Source organism: Manis javanica, chromosome 17 (assembly GCF_040802235.1).
Source record: "Manis javanica isolate MJ-LG chromosome 17, MJ_LKY, whole genome shotgun sequence".
NCBI lineage: Eukaryota > Metazoa > Chordata > Mammalia > Pholidota > Manidae > Manis > Manis javanica.
Window position 1 is genome coordinate 30,846,778 of NC_133172.1, and position 13,321 is coordinate 30,860,098.

The window sequence follows — 13,321 nt, forward strand, 5'->3', positions numbered from 1 at the left end:
AGAGAATTGCTTGGTGGGAAAAAAATCCTTGCATTTTGTGGCCAGAAATGTCAGAAGTGAAGTGCACTGTGTGAGTAGAGGAGGGACATGGAGAAGTGAGTTTTTCCTTTACAGAAGCTCTCCACCTTCCACAAAATGTTTCTTTCTCTGGGACTGCTGGTTAATGGCTGCTGCAGCCTACAGCCCCCAACTCCCAGCCCGGTTAAGACAATCAGATTGGTGTTGCCCAGTTAGACTACACTCATGGGTCTGAACCTCTGAAACCATGAACTAAAAGCATCCATTCACCTGCAGAAGCCCAAGCTGTATCCAAAGCAGGTCAGAGTTTTTTCTCTTTTTATAGATTTATGTACTGAGCCAAGATAATTTTATTTTTTCTAACATTAGCAGAAGACCCTAATACCCACTAAGCCAATTAGTATTTATAATGAACTTAAAATTGTCTGAAGCTTTTGAACCAGATTATCAAAATAGTCTCTGAGACGAACCCAAACAACTATTGCTTCTGGGCTTCCAGGCTGGCTTACCGGAGTCACTTCTCAACCTGTGCCCTTTACCTACTGCCCATGCTGTTTCTAAGTGTTTCTTTGCAAGACCTTCCAAGGAGCAGTGAGGTGCCAAATCACCATAATACCAATCCTAAACTGGACCCCACCAAGGAACATCACAGGTCAAGTGCTATGGACACCATGTAGCCCACTCCTCATGTTAGAATTGGCACAAGGATGTCCAGAGGGGCAGGGCTGTCCTGTCTTCTGTACTTCACACCAATGCATTTGCTGGACCTTCCTCCATCCCAGTAGTTCTCATCAGAATCAATCAGGAATAAAGGATCCCTTCTAGCCAGAGGGGTAATTTTATTCGCCAGCCCAACCCAGAAGGAGCCCCAGATCTCACTGACCCAGAAAAGGCAAGAGCTGTTCCTGAGGTGGGCTCAGCTGGTTCTGTTAAGCTCAGAGCTTTCCAAGGTGAGCCTTGGCTGCCTCCAGTCCTTCTCCCAAATCCCAATTCCATTTTCCCAACTGTAACATGAAGGGCTTAGTCTAAGGTATCTTAGCTGCTGTGCCATTCTTGAATTTCAAGGAAAGGCAGTAAAGCTATGTGAATTCAGGGCCCTCAAATGTCTTGTTCATTGGGCATCTTCAGTGCCTACACAGCTCCTGGAACATGGTGGCACAAAATAAATATTTGTGTAAAAGTAAGCGAATGAATGAATGAATGAGCAAACACATGCATAAGAATAGAAATTCCCCAGGCATAGGAATACCTGGGCTAGTCCATCCCTCACTCTTTTCATGGTTAAACAATCACTGTGTATATCCTACTGACTGTCTCTGGTCTCCTTTACAGCACTGACTCTGCCCAGCTTATTTTCAACTCTTAAAGAGTTATAGTCCATGTGATAAGTGTTACATTAGCACTTTCTTTTTGGTTACTGGAGCTACAGCTTCTCAATAGCTCTCTTAAATTCTCCATGCTGTTTTCAATCACTTGTCCCCCAGAACCATCCAGTTGGCAAAGTTCTCAGCTCTCCCTCTCTCTTTATTTTTTCTCCCAGTCACCTGATATTATGTCTGTCTCTTCTGTTGTTTTTTGTTCTTCTCAGCTTGTCTTCCTTCTTTGGAAGAAATAGCAAATGGTTTTCATCTTACATGCCAGCTCAGATAGCCAGGAGAGTCTCATTGAGGATTCTAAGCCATTTCTGGAGTCAGTGGATCAGATGATTGATTAGCAATGTCTGCCACTGACATGGAAGGGAAAAGTAGGGCTGTGTATGGTAGCCATTTGCCATCCTTATTTGGGCAAAGGAAACACTGTGACATCTTTATCCAGCTTTAGTATAAATCTTCAAGCAAAATCAAATGCAGGCTGAAACAGTGTTAAATCATCTAATACAGTATACCACCACTTGGACAGGTGCTAAAAAATGATTTCTTTTCACTCTCTCTTAGCCAGAGGGAACATCGATATCCCTCTGTCTTTGGGGAGCTGGAAAGCCTTGGCAAAGAATGGTCTTCCTTCTCTGGAGAAAGCACAGGCTATAGTAGAAAGATTGTTCCAGCCCTAATATTAAATTTGCTGAGAAACTCAGGGATCTGTTTGGTTAGAGGAAGAGCAGGTTCCTAAGAGATGGTAAGTGAGGCCTGTGTGGTAGGGCTGGCATCACTGGCTTAGGGCCAATCCTGCATGGCATGCTTGCTCACCTCCTGAGAGGCCTGGATAAGACCACCTTGCCTTGTATCCCTACTTTAAGAGGAGGGGGTACCCAGGTTAGTGCTTACTTGGAAGCTGAGGGCTTAAAAATATCCATGCCAAGGTGCTAATGATCATATAACATTTCCTGAGGATCTCACCAGAGCCAGGCAGGGTGCTGGATGCCCATGTCAGGTTCTGAAACTGACTCATTCTGCAAGTCTCATGCTTAAACCAGACTAAAGAGATTAGCCTTGGATCTTTTGGATAAAGCCTTTGCTCAGGTCTGTACACCCTGCTCCAGCCATGGGCCCAGGCCCAAGTCTTGAGGTCTTGCTCAGAAACCTCTCCTCTGTGAAAAGGCACAGGGCCAGCCAGTCCAACTATCCTGTCTGCCTGGCCATCTTCTTTCAGCTACTCTCCTGAACTCTCCCATCAACAGTGACACCCTTGTCTGTGACTGCAGCGGCAGCCTCCATTATAGTGTACAAGGCCTTGCACAAGCTTCCCAGCTACTCTGTGCTTCAGGGTCATCTACAGGATGGAGATTAAACTAACAGTACCTACTTTGTAGGGTCGTTTTAAAGATTAGAGGGGTTAACAAATGTGAAACTCTTAGAATAGTGATTGACCCATGGTAAATGCTTCAAATGTTAACTATTATTATAAGCACTTTTCTTCTTGTCCTATCTGATCTTTATAATACTATGAGGTGAGCTGGGCCAATGGTGTTAGAATCCTCTTCATAGGAAGCAACTGAAGTTCAAGAGGGTGAGGGTCCTTGTCCAAGGGCACCCTGCCCCCCAGAGGAAGCTGGACGAGAGCCCTATTCTTTTGAGTCCATGTCTAAGACTGTGTGATTTTTAGTTCTTGACCACAGACCACACTAGTGGCTGATTCTGCTTTGCTTGTTTATTTTTCAAAAAGAAGATTCTATGAACAATCTGAGAGCTTGACCATCTCAAAGTCAGAATGGAATATGTAACTCCATTATATATGTGAACTTGTTGAGTATACACTGTCGCATTACTATTGATAGTTTGGGATTCTTTGGAAAGAGAATGAGTGAAGATACATCCACCATCTTTTATGTTTGTGGAAGACTTCAGCTAATTTCAGGGGCTATAAGGCCATGCTTCTTCCTTTGTTACAGCACACTGATTGCCCATAACAAGCCCCATCTGTTATGGGGCATGGGGCAGACCTCTTAGCTGATGTGAGGAGATGATCTTCATCAGCTTAACCAGAGAACCTTAATTATGCAATGCTTCTCTCTCCAGTAGTTTGGCAGAAAACAAGGCTAGTCTCAATTTGCTGATGAGACCTACTGTCATGTCCTGCCCTTGTTATCAACTTATTTACCATAAACATCAATTCCACCAATATTTCTATCACCCTAGATTTCCTACATGAACAAGTTTGAGTCCTATCTGTTGAGTGGACTTGGGATACTTTAATGTAATAATTAATGACAGAACTTAACATGCTTGTGGCAGGTTTTACCTTTACCACATTTTACATGATTCTGGAGCTAGTCATGATTTCTATTATTCCCTTAAAACACATCAGAAAGGTGTCCATGCACTATCCATCATTATGACTCAGAGAAAGAGCAGTCCAGTCTGGTCCCAATCATCATCATTGTCATCAACATTTTTCTATGATTTTTCTTTTTCTTAAAGTCATGTTGGATAGATGGCAAATATGAACCTAGGGATATGGTGGGAGGAAACATTCATGTTCATATGTGAGCTCGTACTAATGTAGCATCTGCCCAGGGTGTGGTTTCAGAAGGGGCTCCCTGAGATGGGTGTTAACCCAGTCCTGCAGATGCAGAACCAAAACTGAAAAGCCATGAAATAACTCGTGCAGTGCTCATGACTGCCAGACTCCCAAAGCACAGGCTCTTTCTTGGCCCTTGTGCTCTGCCGCACCCCTCTGGGCAGAGAGTCTGGTGAGCAAAGAATGATTTCATCCTCCCAGTCCCTGAGATCTATTTCTACATAGCTCATGCCAGCTGGGAGGAAGTTCTCTGTCCTTTGAACATCTAACTTCTCTGTCTGCATTCCTTCTTTGTCTCTTAGCCTATACTGCCTTATTGTGAGGCATCTTCCCCCACTGTCACCCCAAAAAGATTGTGATACAATTGCTTGGAAAATCCAAGTTGATAGGGGTGAAATCAGGACAGGCTCATTTCCAGTACTCAGTGAGATCACAAAAGTGATTCTCAGCATTTACAGGTACTATTATTATCATTATTTTATTTAATAATAATACATTAAAAATAATTTTATTTTATTTTAATATTTATTATTATTTTGTCATTATCATTATTATAACTTTTATTGCTGGTAATGCATATACGTATGGTACCTGCTGGGTCTGAAGACCTTTACTGTTTTAAAAACTATACCTGGAACTTTGCGATGATAAATATTGATGGGGTGGAGCAATTGGCACTATACATCAAGCTTAAATGTGCAAACAAGGCATATTAATTTGCTAGGGCTGCCATAATAAAGTACTAACAACTGACTGGTTTAAACAATAGAAATTTATTGTCTTATAGTTCTGGAGGCAGAAAGTGTAAGATCAAGGTATCGTCAGAGTTGGTTCCTTCTGAGGGCCGTGAGGGGGAAACTGTTCCATGCCTCTCTCTTAGCTTCTGGTGGTTTTCTGTCAGTCTTTGGCATTCCTTGGCTTGCAGAAGCACCATCCCAATCTCTGATTTCACCTTCATATGGGATTCTCCTTGTGGGCTTGTCTCTGTGTCCTAATTTCCCCTTTTTAGAAGGATACAAATCATATTGGATTAAACCCCACCTTAATGACCTCATTTTAACTTAACTAATTACATCTGTAACGACTCTATTTCCAAATAATTCACATTCTGAGCTCCTGGGGGTTAGGACTTCAACATACAAATTTGGGGAAGGGGCACAGTTCAATCCATAACACCTGGAAATTTCACTTTTAGGAATCTAGACTGGCAATCTCCTGGCATGTGTTCACAGAGGTATTTAGTAAAATGGTTTGAAAAAAGCAGATTAGAGGGCTATGCATTAAGACAGGGTATAGATTTATATGTACCACTATGAAATGATTTCTAGGGCATGTTTTAAATAAAGAAGCATCTTGTAAAAGGTGGTGTGATCATAAAACAGACAAAACTGATTTATGTAAAGGTCCATATTGCTGATCAGAAGAATGCATGAACAAAACTGTTGAGTTCTAGTGAGAAAAGAGGGATTAGAGGATGATTCACTGGCCGTTTGGGGCTTTCTGGCACACATATGATCATTCCAATCTTTTATAATGAGCCTGCAATCACATATTACTTGAGTAATACAAATAAAAACTATTTCGCTTCCATCCTCAGTGGTCAAGCTGGACCCAAAGAAAGCAGTTCTTAAATCAGATGGCCCTGGAAGGTCTCCAGGACTCCATGGAGGAAGTGGTTCTTTGAGCCTGGGCTTTGGAGTCAGGCATGTGTGACTTTTCCATGGCTTTTGAACTTCAGTTTTGAACCTGCAGGATTGGGTTAGCACCCATTTCAGGGGAGCCCTTCTGAAACCATACCTGGCCAGATGCTATGTTAGTATGAGTTCACATTTCATTTATGGGCCAGACACTGTATCTAACATTTGCCTGAAACATTTTTGAAGCACTGTCCCAGAAAACTGGCATCCCAATCAGGCATTTGTGAACTCTTCAAGAAAAAGCAAGGCTCTTGAATTGGGCCTTAAGAAATGGGTAATAGGTGGAGAGAGGGGCCAGAGGACTACAACAGGAGAAACAGAAATATCCCCTACCTTCTCCTCACCTATTCTTCTGTCTTTTCTACATTAATTATTTTCTGAGTATAATTCTTCATCTATATTCCCAATTTTATTTTATTATTTATGAACATATATACTTGCATGTAACCTTTATATTTATAGGAATGATATGTATGTGATAGGCATGGACATTAACCTGTGTGTGTATGTGTATATTGTGAAAAATGGGGAAGGAGATAGAGGGAGAGAGAGTTTCTAATTTCTATTTATTTCAGACTGGTTAATAAATGGAGAAATGGGATCAAAACTAATTAAGGAATTCTGATGCCATGAGATATGTTACAAATATCCTTCATAAATGACCAACTTTCAAAGAGATAGAGTCAAATAAAATTTCCTTAAAATGAGCATATTCATATACCTTCTGACCTCTCTTTCAGGGTTCAGGAAGACCTTCAAGGACCCAATGTTTGTTAGGGTCAGTGTTGTAAACATCTGCAAGCTGTGAAAACCATTCTGGTTATTTGAGTGTTCTGGGTGTTTGGATCTGGATAAAAGGGAGCTGGCATTTACCTTATTCATCCAGCTACCCACCATGATGAGTTACACCATGGTGAGTTACTGCTCTGTCTGCTGCCTGTGTAATTAATCATAGGGCTTAGTTAATGCCTCCTAAATTAATTCAATTATCAGTGACTCTGAATAACCACCTTCATGCGCTGCTATCAAAACATACTGTTGATAGATCTGCAGCCAAAGCAGAGACGCTCTGAGACTGGAGTTGAGATTGATTTTAATTAACTTGTTTCTCATATTACAAAGGTGAGGAAAATACTGATTCTCAGTAGCTCCAGATTAAAAGAATGGGAGAGGGAGTGTGTGGATGGTCAGAGACTCATGAAAATAATAGTTACAAGGTATTTTTGTTCCAAAGCCTCTACATGCGCACACTGAGTTTTGTTACCACAGTTGGCCCGGGATCAGCCCAGAATCCTTTAGCTTGCTCTCTTTTTCTCATCACAGGGAAAAATGGAGAGTGGGGAGAAAAAAGGGTATGGGATGGGGAAAGAGAGAGAGAAAAGGAGAGGTAGAGACAATCATACACACACACACATACACGCACACACACACACACACACACACACACACACAGAAAGAGAGGAGAGAAAAGGAAAGATAGAGTAAAAAAGGAAAGAGATGCAGACACAGAGTAAAAGAGAAAGAGAAAAGGAGAGAAAGACAGAGATGCACACACTGAAAGAGAGAGATAATATCTAATTTCTATTTCAGGAGGCCTGCTTTAGTTTTCTCTGGGCTGAAATGTGGCAGAGTCTTGGGAGCAGGGCAAACTTGCTTCTCCTCACCCCTTCCATCCTGAAATATTTCATTAAATGTAGAGTTCTAGAAATAAAGTAGGGTGAGAGAAAGAGCATTTCATTAGTTTGAATCTGTTTTATGCTGTCCCCTTCCTTTTAAAGGCTCATGTTTCCAGAAACTCAGCCCAGTCTCTTTGTGTGAAAGGAGCTGCTTCTCTCCTGTGAAGGAAGTTTGAAAAGGGGTATCCATTCTTGAGGCTGGGTCATGAAGCAGCATTGTGTGGCACAGTGTTTTCCGGTATGTTCTGCTGCATGTTAGTCTGTAAGATGGCTATTGGAAAAATAAAGGTCAAGTAAGTCTGTAAAATACTGTATATCCTAGTGTACCTCACCCCGACCCAAACCATGAGATTTCTCATGTACTGTAATATGTCAAAGGCTGTGAGGAGCCCTACATCAGGCAAGCGTGTTCACCCTTGCTCAATCCAGTGTTTCCTATGATAACTGGCCACAGATCTCTTTACTTGGATTTCATGCCTATTTGCTCTGGCCAGAAGTAGTGTCAAGTGGGATTCATCTAGGACCCTCTCCTGCAGGCGGAAGAACCTACTTGGGACCTGACCTGGAGACCTCGGTTTGCTCCATCTCTGTAACTACTTGCTGTGCAATGTTGGCAAGTCCCTTCACTCTCTGGGCATTTAACTTCCCTGATACAAGAAGAGGTTCTGCTCTTGGATTTATGCCTCCATTCAGTCTACAGACTCATCAACTCAGTTAACAATCACAGAATATGAGGAATGGGGAAAGAGGGGGAGAGACTGATTTAAGGAAAGGAGAGAGAAAAGAAAGGGACCAAGCTTCATAAAAAGACCATCTTTAGGAAGATGTTTGTCTTTGGAGTTAAGGATCAGGAGTAAAGAGTTTAAGTCCACCCTCCCTGGAGGGGATCTCTGGTGCTTCTGGAAAGGGGAAAACTGACCATCTTCCATGTCTGTGATGCCAGTGTGCCTTCTGAAAAGCTCTTCCACTGCCAGGAGCTGCTAGTTTTGCTGCCAGAATTCCCGCCATCCACCCACCGTTCCCACCTCCCAGCACCATCAGTGACTCATCTGACCAGGGCACAAGTGAGGACAGAACACAATGCAGCCCAGTGGGAGGGACCCCTGGTCCCCAGTGTGTTGCCATGCCTGTAACTTGAGGCTGCTCCTCTTCCAGGAGAACACTGTTGTCACTGCAGTGGTAAAGTCCTACCCCAGAGGTCGGCCAGCTTGGCTTCAGGCAATCTCAGAGGAAGAGTGTGTCCATGTTGCACAACAGTTGAAAACAGAGAATTAATAATTCTCAGTGTGACCCTTGTGATAACCTTTTTCACATATCCCTAACCAGGGCGTTGGGGGCTGGAGATTGGTTAGTGTAAACAAAACGAAGAATGGAGCAGCAGCAGGTTTGTGTTCTCAGCCATCACTTTTTGAGCTACCTCCCTCTCTGCTCAGATCTTTCTTCTGGCCGATGGGTTTGGCTAGTAATAATCACCATCTTAATAAATCTCAAAACTTAAATCAAAATCATTTTTAAAAAGGCTAGCCACATGGAGACTTAGTTGTGGGCCAGACGCTGAGCAGGTTATGTGTGTGGGATTTTACTTATGCTTCCTGTAGTCCCATGTTCTCAGTACTGTTATTCTCCCATTGCAGAGATGACAACCAGAATGCAAAGACCCAAGGCCTGAGGAGACAGCCCCTTCTCACTGCCTGCCTGCTTAGAGCAGATGCTCAGGCCTGGGTTGCCCCTCGTCTCATCTGCAGGTTAGGAATGCCCCATTGATGAAGGGAGAGATTTTGTCTGACTGGTCCTCGTGGTCTTTTCTGACATTTCAGATGACCAACTGTCTTTGAATGTTCAGACTTCTTTTGTTAATGGTCTCTGGTTACTGTCTAACACTGTGTCCCTTCCAGTCCCTGGTGTCACTGATAGATGCTCCTGGATGGAACCTTCAGAAGTCTCTGCAACAGTGACAGGCAGGTGGACCTCCTGACCTCCAGTGACACACTGACCCCCAGTTCTACAGCCCTGGGCCGCCCGCCTCACCTCCTTCTGCGGGTATTTCCAGTGGGCTGACCCGCTCTACACCACACGACCCTGCTGCCCTGGCCACAGCTCTTTCGGTCAGCCAGTCCCTGGACAGGCCAGTAAACCACAGAAAAGTTTGGTGTGCACGTTCTACCAGCCAGGGCTTCCTATACTGTGTAGCCCCTGGCTGAATTTATTATACCCTCCTTTTCGAAGACGTTGAACTTGAGCTGAGGAGACTGAGAAGTTATTAGCAGGTAGGGTCTGAGATGAAATGCCACAGAGATAAAGGAGTGGAAGGCTTGAAGGAAAAGTAGACAAAAGGAAGGTGGTGGTGGTGGTGGAGATGGTGGGAGCAGAGATGAGCAGAGTGAATCAGCACAATGGACAGAGACATGGGACTAGGGAGTGAAGGATGAAGGTGAGGAGAGAGCTCGAGGTCCAGGTGCTAGAGTTGTCCCCTCTCCACCCTGTCTTTCTTGGGCCCTGGAGTGGGGCTAGTCAGCTTTCCCTATTCTGCCCTGTATCCTAACATTAATCTTCCAGGACCCTTATGAGGAGGCTGGACCATGACTCTGGCCCCAGAAGCCAATGCTCACTGTGTGCTTCTGGACTCTGCTAATGACTTCAGCTCATTAGGGGGCCAGCCGCTTCTCCCTGTCCACCTGAATCACTTCTGCAGGCCCTTGCTGTCCAGTCCATCATCAGAGGAGACCTGATGTGACTCAGCTCTCACTCTCTTTGCCTGCCCCTCCCAGGTCTCCCTCCTTCTCGCCTCCCCTTCTTTCCTTTTTGTCTGTCTTGGTTTTTCTCTCAAATGAGACTTCAGAGCTGTTCAGCACGGGACAATAAAGCAGCAGTGCTCTTTAAAAACATTGTCTGACAAAGGTGTGGGAGGATTCTATTTGATAAAGAGAGAGCTAGAGAGAGAATTTCCTGGAGGAACCTGTCAAGCTAGCTTCTTATACCAACCTGCGTGTCCTGTTGACTGGGCTGTCAGTCTTTGGCAGAAGCAGAAGGAAAATCTGTGTTCATTGCACTGAAGTCCCATCAGTGCTGCCCTCTGAGTATCCCAGGTCCCCTTTTAGGAGTGTCAGGGCCCAATAGGTCTGAGGTGGGCTTGAGGCTTTGAGACCAGATGCAATGACCACCAGAGAGCTCTCAATTCCTGCCCCCATCTTACTGATTTACTATTTAGGAGCAGTACTTGGGGAGGCACATACTGGTGTCATTTCTTCTGGTCTAAAAATCAGTCAGATTATCCTGTGTATTGACCAACTAATAACCACATAGCAAGCCACCAGGGGGATAACTCAGAAACTGCCTAAGACCCTAGTACTTCCAACCATCTTAACCCTTGATCTTGTATTAGTTAGGAATATCTGATTGTCAGTGACAGAAATCACTCTGGCTAATCTAAGTCTAAAACAAGAAATTTATTACAATGATAGGGGTTGCTCATAGGAAGAGCTTGACTACAAAGCTTGGGGCAGACAGAACCAGGCCAGCTCTGGTGGACAAGGCAACAGGAAATGAGGGATAGTCTGTTCAAGTCATCACCGGTGGGATGAGACAGCAACCAGCATTTTCTGTCCTTACATCACTCTGCTTAAGGCTCAAATTCTCATGAGAGAAAGAGACTGATTAGCCTGGTTGGGTGATGTACCAGGCATTGCCAGGATCACCTTGATTGGCAGTCCCACTTAGACAGCATGCAGTAAGGAACAGGGGAAATCAAGATCTGTTACAGGAGGAAGGGAACATGGGTGCCAGGCAGCCACAGTATCATCTCTCCCCAACTCATTCCAATTGTTCTCTATCTGTCTGTTCTATCCTTCCTGTTCCACTGTACCAGTCACTGAATTGGGCACTCTCCAACATTTCTCCTGATATTGGTGCAATTTCCATTCCCATTCCCATTCATTCATTCATTCATTCATTCTCTCATCCAACAAGAATGCACTGAGCACAAACTAGGGACTTTGCCCTGAGTAGGAGCTCAGGCTTTGTGCCACCTGTGACCTTAGCACCCTCTGTGGTCCCTTCCAGTCCCTGACTCAATGAAACCACCCTGCTTTACCTTATGTTAGTCTGTCTCTTTGACTGATGTTCAAGTCTGGCCAGTTGTAGACACATATGATGTGAGAAGGATGAGGCAGGATTTGGAAAAGTGTGACTCTCTGTGTGAGTAAAGGGTTTGTGATAACCATTAGGCATCAGCATCAGGGAGTGAGTTAGCATGTGGGCTAATTAGATGGGGCAGATTAAATTGGGTTAAGGGATGGGTCAGAAAAGGTCTACTGGTTGGTACACGATAAAGGCAGCTCAGTGGGTGATGGGAACATGCTAATGACACAGGTACCTAAGTGGAGGTAGGAGTACCTGCAGTTAGAGGTAAAGAATGAGACAGGATAATGGAGAAAAATGACACCTGATTTGCAGTCTGAGGGCCTAGCTCTGTATCTTCACTGTTCCATCTTCCAGCTGAGTGACCTCATGTCCCTACCAGGATTAGTCCTCTATGTCCTGCTCAGCTGGAAAAACCCAGTCTTCAGATCTGATGTATTCCTTCCACTCCAGATGATGTTGAATTCACATTTCCTCTTTATGCCAAAGCCAAAGGAAATAATCCCAACAGCTTGTCACTTAAATCACAGGAGATTTATTACTTTCAACCAGACAGAAGCTTGTTAGGAGAGGAGCATCATACATGTCCATGAAGATGGAAGCACAGCCCACAGTGTCCTCGGCAGCCTGTCAGGGGGTCATCCATCACCATCACTCACACCCACCTTTGTGGCAGTCACAGAGGGTGGAGCAGTATTCCAACCTTTGGTGTGGAGCCTAGGAAAAGAATTCAGAAGTGTGTCTTCTGAGAGAAAGGGATATTTAGATCTATAGACTCTTCCATATCTCCTACCCTAGATACTTATTCTCTGGTCAGTCCAAAGGGAATGGAATACAACTGCTGCTCCACATATATACAGTCAGAGAGGGCTGGCCAGGTTGGATGCTCCCTGGACCACAGGAAGTCAGAGAGTCTGGGATTGGCTACTGCCCTTTGCAATGCTGTTTGGAGATAAAAGCAGACCTGGGAGAAAATAGGGAGTTCAGAGGCCAGTGACATGCAGAGAACTAGGGGGAATTTTGTATCTGCCTGTAGCTGAGACACCTCACCAGTATCTTCTTAGACAGTGGACCAGGAACATGAAGACCGATTGCCAGGCAAAGGGTATTGTGGGCGCAGCACTTCATGCATTCAGAATGGCAGATGCCAAGTCTTAAAATTATGTCTGGAGGTGTTTGTGATGAGTATTAAAAACACAGCCTGTGGAGGACTACAGCAAGTCACAAGGCATCTGTCTTGGTCTGTTTAGGCTGCTATAACAAAATGCCTGAGACTGGGTGGTTTATCAACAACAGACATTTATATCTCAGAGTTCTGGAGACTGGTGGTCTGAGATCAAGATGCCAAGCATAGTTGAGCTCTGGTGAAGGTTCTTTTCTGGGTTGCAGCCTTCTTGCATCCTCACGTGGGCTCACGTAGTTCTTTCGGGGCTCTTTTACAAGGTCACTAATCCCATTCATGAGGGCTGTGCTCTCAGGAACTAATTGCCCCCCAAAGACCCCACTACTTAATGCCACTTGGAGCCTTAAGTTTTCAATATATGCATCTAGGGGGACATAAACGTTGAGACCATAGTACCTTCTGTGAGCATCTGGAAGTAATACCTACCTCTCTACATTGTGATAAGGACTCAGAGATCTAATGGATAGGAAAGTATATTGAAAACTTTCACGTACCACATAAATATTAGGAGTAAGGCTATACAGTGATAAACAAAGAGAGATGGTTTACACTGGTCTTGTGTTTCCCCACAACACGGAGGAAGGCTTCCTCCATGGACTCTTATCTAGCCAGCCCCATGTCCCTGGAACTGAACTTTAGGTTCTTCAAGGGGG

The 13,321-nt window shown here is 44.3% G+C and overlaps 1 long non-coding RNA gene across 1 annotated transcript; it reads right to left on the reverse strand.

Moving 5' to 3' along the window:
• Window positions 1-4,741: 4,741 nt before the first annotated feature.
• Window positions 4,742-12,529, reverse strand: LOC140847214 (uncharacterized). The gene is made up of 3 exons (XR_012126963.1): window positions 11,790-12,529; window positions 11,439-11,538; window positions 4,742-4,976 (listed from the first exon to the last, which is right to left on the reverse strand). It is a non-coding gene; the product is annotated as an uncharacterized lncRNA (long non-coding RNA).
• Between the last annotated feature and the right edge of the window lie 792 nt (window positions 12,530-13,321).